Raw genomic sequence first — 10973 nt, forward strand, 5'->3', positions numbered from 1 at the left:
TTCTCTATCCAGAATTCCGGAAAGCCATAAAGACGAGATTGCTGTGCTGGATCTGAAGGATATGAAAACTGACACTTGGTATCGACGGATGCTGTGTGAAGTCCAGAAAAATCCTCAAAAGTATCCTGATTTCAAAGTAGAAGGTGAAGTTTTATACAAACATATACTTCCTCAATCTAGACTTTGTGACGATTCTCCAGAGTGGAAAATTGTCATTCCAAGTCCTCATAGGAAAGAAGTCATGAATATGTATCATGATGATCCTCTTGCTGCTCATTTGGGTATTTATAAAACATTGTCACGTATATCACAACTATATTATTGGCCAAGAATGAGGAAACACGTGAGAAACTATATTTTGAACTGTAAAGTCTGTGCTTCTTGTAAAAGTAGTAATCTTCCTCAGGCAGGACTTATGGGCAAAAATAGGGACATACGTTTTCCATTTCAATTAATATCGGCTGATTTATTAGGACCTTATCCTAGATCGAAAAGCGGCAATAGATATCTTTTAGTAGTAACTGACTGGTTCACTAAATTTGTCTTCATACATCCCTTAGCGAAAGCAACTAGTAAGTCTATCGTGAAATTCCTAGAATATAATGTATTTTTGATATTCGGAGTACCTCAAATTTTCGTTGCCGATAACGGACCTCAGTTTATTTCTAGTGAATTCAAAAATTTGATGAATAAATATAAAGTACAGAAAATTTGGTTCAATGCTCGATATTTTCCACAGGCGAACCCAACTGAAAGAGTTAATAAGACTATTGTAACTGCTATAAGATCTTATATACGGGATGATCACAAACTCTGGGACGAAAATATCCATCAAATAGCACAAGCTATTCGCCTGGCTAAACATGAGGTCACTAAGTTATCCCCTTCATATTTATGTTTTATGAGGAACGTCCCAACTGATGGTTCATTCTATGGAAAGATTTCGGAAAGAGATAATAATTTCATAGAAATTTCTAGGAATATATTAGACCCCGAAGTTCAGCTTAAAGTCCCTGAACTACTCGAGGATGTCAGAAAGCGGTTGTTGCATTCGCATGAGTTAAATAAGGGTAGATATAATTTAAGACGTAGGGATGTCAGATTCCGAGTGGGAGACAGGGTTTGGAAGAAGAATTTTATGTTATCCAATGCAGCTAATGATTTTTCCTCTAAATTAGCACCTAAGTATATTCCTTGTGTTGTTCATAGAGTTCTTTCACCCTTGGTATACAATTTGAGGGATCTCAATGGAAATGACTTGGGTAATTTTCATGTTAGCCATTTGAAGTTAGATATTAGTGATAGTGGCACTGATGATCAGAACGACAATTATTAGTACCTAATATAATTTTCATTTTTTTAATTAGTTCATATTTTTTGTGTGTGTTGAGGTCATTTATTTGATTTTCAGCTTAGTGTTTTATTTTTTTTATTTTTGAATTTTCTCAATTGATAAACTTGGACGGACAGCTTTAGCTGGGGCTCTCAGTTAAATATTGAATTCTCAGATTTTCGGTTATTTTGGCGTAGAGATTATGCTTGAGTATGTAAGTGAGTTTATAACTTGCATAAATATTCTGTCTGTCCGAAATTTGTCAGAAGCGATTGAACTATTCAGTGAAACTATTTTTAGATAGATTTTTCAGCTGCTTTTGTTTAAATTCACAATATTTTCAGATTTTCTCGTTTTGTAATTGATTCGAATAGATTAGCTATGTAGTATTTTGAGTGTGAGATAGTATCTCACTGGCGCCCAACTTTAGTTTTTTTTGTTGTTCTTTCTACCTTTTAATGTCGTTCTGATCTGATGTCCTATTTTGTCGTGGGTTATAAATTATAATGAAAAGGGAGGTAGGGAGGAGAGTCAGGTTGGTTGTGTATAGTTTCTTGAAGCTATATACTGCCAACCTTGAACTGTTCACTGAGTGGTTAATTTTAGAACTTTTTCAAACCAAATTAAAGAAGAACCGTAGAACTGTTCTCTTTTTAGCTACTCATATCATTGAGAGGTATCCATCATGAAATATCTTTGAATTATTTGTGATTCGTTGTTGTAATTGTATATTTTGTTCAGAAATCTGGTGTGGGGACAAATATCTTTTATATATTGTAATGACCATAAGTAATATATTTTTTTATTTGGACTGAAGAGGATACAGACACAAACTTCCTGTAGCGCACTGTCCAATAGGTTTGCTGACCATCTAGCATTCCATTAATTTCTATTTCAATATTTAAAAATTAATTAAAATTTTTTCCACTTTCAGGGTTTTATGCACTGATTTTTTTTTTTTTTTTTGGTGGGTAGAGGAGATGTGTAACGATACGATCGTTACAATTTTTTCTTTTTGAAATTCAAATTTATTCATTACATATTTGTTGTACCGCCACTGCATTTGTACGTGTATCGAAGAATTCAGATTTGCAGATGGGCGCATGTTTTCAATCTGATAAGATATTAATCGGTTATTCGAAGATTTTATTCTTTTTTTTCTGCTTTGTCTGGTGAATGAAATAAGTCATCAGAGTTGAGTTCTTGATATAGATATTTTTTGGTATTAAATTTTGAGATTTAGTTAGTATTTCATAGTTTCTATTGGTTTAGTGAAACTCAATTAAAAATTGAGTTTTTGGGTGAAGCCCAGATTTTCGATTTATATTTCGAAGTTGAACTTCGTTGACCAACATCCAACTTCGAAGAATCAATCACACCTGAAAACTGTGGTGATCAGAACCTGGAAATCCTTATATGGTGCTGTGTACAGTATCGTACCAAATCAGATGGTTCTTCCTGCATAGGAGCACTTCACCTGGATTTTAATTGCTAATGGAAGTATTCTGTTATATATTTTGTTATTTCATTCGATATCCAATTTATATAATTTCGTATGCTCTATTTCATTTTGCATTTGAGACATTGCGCTTCGAAGCTATTCATAATAATTTTCATTGTTTAAATCCAATTGTAAGCAGCTATTTTTCAATATTTCACTCTTAACTTTTTATTCTAATTTGAGCAATTTAGTCTATCTTATTAATAAATCTCTGAAAGTGGATAAATTTGTTTTTGTGTGGGAACCAAAGCCTTCGAAATTGCTTTCTATTTTGAAAATAGGTTCCGGGCTAACTACAACCTATTAACCCCGACCACCTCTCCGACTGAAGCTAGTAACTAACAGATCTCTGAAGAGAGGAAAAACACTTAATTGGTTACAATATGAATAAACAGAGTCAAAACATGCGTTAGACACTAATAAACTGAATTCACACAAGTTATGTGATGAAATGTTTCTACATAATTTGTTAATTATTGTATTGGATTTCGGTAAGCCAGACATATCTGAAAATCTGCCCTCAAATAATAATAATGCCTTATGATCGCCAATGTGGGTAACAAAAACTTTTGTATCACAAAAACTAAGGTCATAATTTGTTAGTATATAATCAAGTTTTGTTGACGAAAGATGACCATTTCTATTAACGAATACTCTGGTTGGTTCAAGATTGGTAACATTCAGATTGTAACAATCCAATAATTCCAAGAGGAGCAGTTTGAGTCTGCAACCATTATCGAGAAAGTCAATATTCAAATCTCCACAGAGAAATATGTAGTCGACCAATTTTAAGCAGTGTTGTAAAACATAGGAAATTTTATCCAGGAAGACGTGAATACTTCCTGAGGGAGGTCTATAGACACTGATTAGACCCACCTTAATACCTCCAAGAACACACTTCACTGCACATAACTCACATTCCATTTCATCCGAAAAATCAGAAACTCGCAAATCACTTATATGTAGTCCAATCCTGGCATATATCGCTGATCCACCATGCTGTCTAGCAGGTCTGTAGAACGATGAAACCAATTTATAGCCTGGAATGACCATAGATGAGATACTGTTGATACCACACCAATGTTCAGCAATACTGACGATATCAGGTAATTTTTCGTCACATAATAGCGCTAGTTTGTTAATTTTATTCGACAAAGATTGAACATTCAGTTGTAAAATCTTCAACCCATGATCTCTTTTCACTATTGACTGATCCTGTATCAACTGTTTTGGTATGTTTTCTTGCGTTGGTAAAAATTATGAACAGTGCATCCCTTTGGCCAATTTGAGTCTATTTTTATTTTATCATATTCATCATGCGGGATGAGAACTTTGAAAGAAGTATAACTTTCTGGATAGCGGGACTTGAGTGCTTCACACCTCACATCAGTAAAATTACCTTGAAGAAACTCTTTGAGGTCTGTCACACTAGTGGAGGGTTTTAAATTAGTAACATGTAGGGCCTTGTATTTCACGATTCCTTCAACAGCAGCCGATCCAGTAAAATTCCCAACAACTAGGGGTTTACGTGGACTTCTTTTACGGTTTTTATTTGAAACTGTTTTCCATTCAGTAGCCAAATGAATTGAATTTTCATTAACTAATTTATTATTTCCAACACTAGGCTTTGTAGCTGAGATTTCTAAATTATCTAACAAGCAAGGGGTTATGTTATTCTCGATTGCTTGTTTATTTGTAACACTGGCGAATGTACGGGGAACTGTAACTGTGAGATCATCGGTTTGTTCAGCAACAGGAACAATTGGAGCACTAGTTGCAGCAGGCAGTTGCAGTCTCTTCATATGAGATTTATTTCCACCTGATTGAACTGTATCGGCGATCTTCCCTGGTTTGTTTACTTTTTTTTTGAGCTCATTTATTATTTCATCTTTTTCAAAAATTTTATTTTCAAGTACTGATATCTTATATTTTAGCAATGATGCATTCTCACTTAGTATAAAATTTTTACTTTCGAGTTCAGATATAATTTTCAGTAGCAAATCATGTTGTGAAGATTCCGAATTTATTGTAGGAGTTTTCGGTTCAGAAATACCGTCCGTCCATGACACAGGAACATCGATGTCGTCGTTCTTATCACTTGCAGAAGAAGTCTCGAATTCTCGATCACAACACTTCCCAATTCTGCCACCACAATATTTATGGTAAACCTTAGATAATAAGACAAAATTCACGCTGAAATTCATATAGTGCGACGAACTTCGAGGCATTCTTTTCATAAAGAATGTCCGATCTTACCGGAAATTCATCGCAAAAAAATTCGGAAGTTTCATCAGAAGAAGACACATCTTTCAAGAAACCGATGAACAGAAAGCGGAAGAAAAAGACCTTGAAGAAAAACATAAACTAAAAAATCAACGATAACAAAACACCCGAAACTGAAATCAACCAACCACATCTGGCTCCACGTTCTGATAGTGAAATCAACGTCAGGATGGAACTAGATGATTCATCGAACATAACATCCCAATCCATACAAAAAGCAGGAACATCTGTATTACAATCGAAACAAGCGGAATTCCAAAATAAACAGATGACCCAACAATTCGAAATGGTAAACAATCAACAAATAATTCGAACTAGAAACAATTTCTCTGAAAAAATGAAAGACATTATCAACAAGAAATACAATTCACTCTACTATATAAATACAGATTCCAATATCAATACCAGAATCCAAATGGCAAATATATGGGAAAATGAAAGACCGCATAATAAGGACACAATTCTGAAAACGAAAAAAGGATTTTTACTCAAAACGAATACTCCGAAAGCAATAATTGAAGAAACGCTCAAAAAAATGAAAAACTGTAAGAAAATTAACGAATATTCCACCGCAACTCCCTACAACCAGAGGAACTATGAAAGAGCCCTTCCACAGCCAAATTTCTCCTGTGTAATTGCAAGAGTTGAAAAAGAAATCAATGATGAAGATTTGAACAACCACTTGAAACAAGCACACTATGAATTCAGATATTGCAAGCGAATCATTTCCAAGCAAACTAACACACCCACTTCCTTAATACGTATTATCACAGGAAACATTGACACTTACGAGAAAATACTATCCGAGGGTGTTTTCTACAAGAGCAGACACTATCCAGCATACCCAAGCAATGCCCCGGATCCAGCACCACTCCCTTGCAGCAAATGCATGCAGTACACACACTGCACCAAAGATTGCACCGAACCCACCAAATGTTTGAAATGCAACGAGGAACATTCTACAAATAAGTGCAAATCAAATCTCCCTCCAAAATGCAACGGTTGTGGCTCAACAGATCACCAGGCCTGGTCTTTCAAGTGTCCTAAGCGTCCCACTCAACCAATTGAAGGTATTCCCAATCTACCTGTAAAAACACTAAACAAGAGAAGTAACCAAATCGACCCAAACATCTGTAGAAACTCAAGAATTCACGCTCCTGTTACCATCCATGATACAATCGTCAACACTTATAACTGAACTGAATTCGTTGAGTGACAGACAAAAAGACAAATATAAGCTTCTGAAGTTTTTTGTCCTCGATATTTTCTCATTGGCGCAATTGTAAATGGACCAGCGTAATCACATCCACAATGTCGAAACGCTTTTATAGTGGAAAACCTTGATTTAGGTAGATTTCCCATAGGGGGTTGATAAGCGACTGGCTTCACTCTAAAACACCTAACACACTTCGACAAAACCGAATTTATTGCACGTCGGGGGGATAATATCCAAAATTGTTGAAGTAGTAAGAAATGGGGCTGACGCGGACCAACATGAAAGTACTTTTCATGATAATGTTTAATAAGATGGCTGGTCAATAAACTACTTCTTGGTAAAAGTATCGGGTGTTTAGCATGATAATTTATATCCGCATGTTTCAAACGACCACCTACCCGTAGAAGGTCATCGAAATCCTTGAAGACATTCAGTTTTCTCTGGGGTTTTGAAAACTTCTTCCCCGAAATCTCAGCGTCAAAGGCTTCCTGTTGCGTATATTTAGCTAGAATTATCAATGAAGAGTGAAGCTCTTGCACAGTCAAAGACCCATAGCGTTACTCTAGTGGATGACAGACATTATGAACGAACCGCAAAACATACGCACAAATTCGCAATACATTCGAAAAATTAGAATATGGTTTCAAAAGGTGTTCACAAACATTGTCAACTTGCGGTGTAGTAAACAAAGAAAGGTTTCTTTCTTCGCGAGTAACATCCTCTGAAAGGAAAACTTCCGAAGGTGCTTCAGATAAAGAATCCTGGCTAGTCGAATTCCACAAAAATTTCGGACCCTTCAACCAAAATTGATTGTTCACGATTTTTGAGGAAAAAAGACCGCGGCTACCGAGATCGGCGGGGTTCCATGGAGATACCAGATGGATTGAAGATGAAAAATCTGAAGCTATAAAATATAAGTCGATGCAGCATGACATGATCACAATTGAAGAAGTAAAATCAGCTATCAGAGGACTACACAACTGGAAAACACCTGGGCCTGATGGATTACAGAACTTCTGGATCAAGAAACTTTGGATCATGTATGACAAATTGACCTCCGTAATAAATGATGTCATTGAAAATCCTGAAAGAATGCCAGTATTCCTAACACATGGCACAACATACCTGTTACCTAAAGACCAAAGGAATACAGAAGACCCATGCAAGTACCGACCAATCACATGTCTCCCAACGATGTACAAATTAATCACATCGTGCATTTCGAACCGAATTCACAACCATTGCGAAAGGAATAACATCATCGCCATGCAGCAGAAAGGATGCACCAAAGACAGCCGAGGGTGCAAAGAACAACTAATAATAGATTCAATTATCTGCATTCAAGCGTTATCCAAGCGGAGGAATCTTTACGCTGCGTACATAGACTACAAAAAAGCATTCGATTCTATACCTCACGAATGGCTCTTGACAATCTTGAAGATTTACAAGGTGGATCCCAATATTGTTAAGTTCCTGAAAAACGTCATGTCAACCTGGCGTTCCATTCTATTCCAATAAGACGCGGAATTTTCCAAGGAGACTCGCTGAGCCCTCTGTGGTTCTGCATAGCCCTGAATCCCTTGTCTCATAGATTGAATTCTACGGACTACGGATTTTCCATCAAGAGCTTCAGTAGAAATATGATGAAACTGAATCATATCCTTTACATGGGCGATTTGAAACTTTTCGCATATACCAAAAAACAAATGCAACAGATGCTGAAAATGGTGGAAGGATTCTCGGAAGACATCAAAATGAAGTTTGGACTAGAAAAATGTGGACTGCTGAACATAACGAGAGGGAAAATAGAAGATGGTACGTTCAAACTCAAGGAAGGTGCAGAAATTGAAGCATTGAAGGAAGGAGACACATACAAGTATCTAGACATAAAACAGGCAAGAAAAATCAATCAGACCCAGATGAAGAAAGAATTAACGGAGGAGTTCACCCGAAGATTGAGAAGGATAATGAGAACTGGTCTTAACAGCAAGAATCTGATAAAAGCGATCAACACCTGCGCTTGCTCGGCGCTGAGCTATTCATTTGGTATCATCTCTTGGACGACCACCGATTTAGCAGCTTTACAGAGAAAAATAAGGACGATGCTGACTAAACACAATAAACATCACCCCAAAAGCTCCATAGAACGGACAGAGCTGCCACGACATCTTGGGGGTAGAGGAATTGTTGATTTGTCCAACCGTATGTCCCAGGAAATTGAAGGACTTCGAAAATATTTCCTGAGCATGGCTGCTTCGTCAGAACTCCATCGAGTAGTTTGTGTTGCTTATAGTTCTGCACCGTTAAAGCTACAACAGGATCACTTGGAAACCGTCGAACACTCTGCAGAAAGTAAAATGTAGAAACTGATTGGCAAACCTTTGCATGGGAGGCACCAGAACGAGGTCAACCATGATTACGTCGACATATCTGCTCATGGTCTGACAAAATAATATCGGAGATAAATGATAGGACATTGTGTGAGAGGAACTTAATGTTGTTCAATGTTTCGGAAAGTACCTCTACGCTGTTGGAAGAACGTATTCAATTTGACCTGAATCGTGTGAGGGAGATTTTTCCTGCTCTCGAGATGGATGAGGAAGTGGAAAATATTAGTAAGGTGGTTCGAGTAGTCTTGAAAAATGTTGGTAATGGGGATAGACCTATCAAAATTATAATGAAGAACAATGTTGATGTTAAGGAAGTCTTGATGAAAAACATGAAAGAGAGAATGGGCAACGTTTTAGAATTTTCAAAGATAAAACTCCTCAGCAGCGCGATCATTTGGAAAATTTGAGAAGGGAAATCGATGAGAGAAGCTTGAAAGTTGAAAAGCTTACAATTAGATACATCGGCGGTGAGCCGAAGATCATCAGGAGGAAAAACTAGTTAAGCCCCCTTTACAGCAGAACATAAGGATTTATTACTATAACGTCGGTGGTATTCGTGCGCGATTGGATGAGTTAAGGACCTTGGCTATTGACTGTGAATATGATGTTTTGGTTTTGACAGAGACGTGGTTGAGTACGGATGTGCTTGATGCGGAATTTCAGGCTCCCGATTGGGGTGTTTTTCGATGTGATCGATCGAATTTGACTAGTTCCAAGGTGAGGGGGGAGGTGTTATGATATTGACTCGTAAAGGTTTGTGTGGCAGGACAATAAAATGTGCAATTCAGGATGTGGAGCAGGTGTTGGTGTCTGTAAACATCAACTCGATCAAGACAATTATATGTGGTGTCTATATTCCCCCTGGCTCTTCTGAGAGTCGTTACCAGCATCATTGCGACTCCATTGAGGAGGTTCAACTCCACGATCCAACTTCCAATTTCATCATTTGTGGCGATTACAATGTACCAACAGCGAGTTGGGATGGCGATAGGTTCGCGAGATTGCGAACCGACCCCAAGTTTTTTTGATCATATTTTAAAACACTGAGTCCGTCAAATGCTCTTCCAGTTAGTATGCATTTATCCAAATGCAATCTTATCATCCGATAAGATTGCTAATAGCGATGAAGAGATTACAAATTTGTTCGCCGATTATTTTTCCAAGACATACGAAAACGAGCATATAGTTTCACCTGGAATGCACTCAATACGGGAATGTATTGATTTGTCTCAGCTGTTCCTATCCACGAGGGAAGTTTTTGAGGGGATCCAGGGTTTGAAGGGTGGCTGCGATGCTTATAAAGAGGTGTATTTTTTCACTCACAACACCAATTCGTGATATATTTGAGGTCTCCTTGGGAACTGGGAAGTTTCCCTCATACTGGAAAAACGGTTATTTGGTACCTATATATAAGGCAGGAGACAAAGAGGATATTAGAAACTATCGAGGTATTGCGCTGCAGTCTGTTTTACCGAAGTTACTCGAAACGTTGGTGTGTGTCAGATTAGTGTGGGAGAGCTCCTCGTTTATAATAAATCAGCAGCACGGATTCTCTAGGGGAAGATCTACGATGACCAACTTACTGGTTTATGTGGAGGATATTATCGGTGCGCTGGAGGACGGCAGGCAGACTGACGCCATTTACAGTGATTTTAGTAAGGCTTTTGACAAAGTCAATTTGAATATCCTTATGTTGAAACTACACAGATTGGAAATAGGGGGTATTATGTACGAGTGGTTTAGCAGCTTTTTGAGGAACCATCTTTTGGCAGTCAAACTGAGACACTGCATTTCCTACTATATTCCTGTTTATTCTGGGGTGCCACAGGGGTCCCATCTGGGACCCATATTATTTTGCCCCTTCATCAACGACATCAGTAGTGTGTTTCTCAACTCTGACTATTTGTTGTTCGCGGACGATTTGAAGTTTTACCGTGTTATTTCATGTGACAATGACGTCAAGTTACTGCAGCAGGATTGCTATAGATTGGAGGAATGGTGTTTTTCCAATCGCATGTTTTTGAACATCAACGTGATCACGTTTTCCAGAGGAAGAGACTATATACATTCCACATACGACCTGTGCGGTGAGAAATTAACTCGAACAACGTCAGTTAAGGACTTAGGAGTGTGGTTCGACACGAAATTATCATTTCATTCTCATTTGGCTTACGTGAGGGATAAATCGTTGAGACTTTTGGGTCTTGTGCTAAGAAATTGCAGATCTTTTTCTGAGAATGCACTGATTTC

Source organism: Coccinella septempunctata, chromosome X (assembly GCF_907165205.1).
Source record: "Coccinella septempunctata chromosome X, icCocSept1.1, whole genome shotgun sequence".
Taxonomy (NCBI): Eukaryota; Metazoa; Arthropoda; class Insecta; order Coleoptera; family Coccinellidae; genus Coccinella; species Coccinella septempunctata.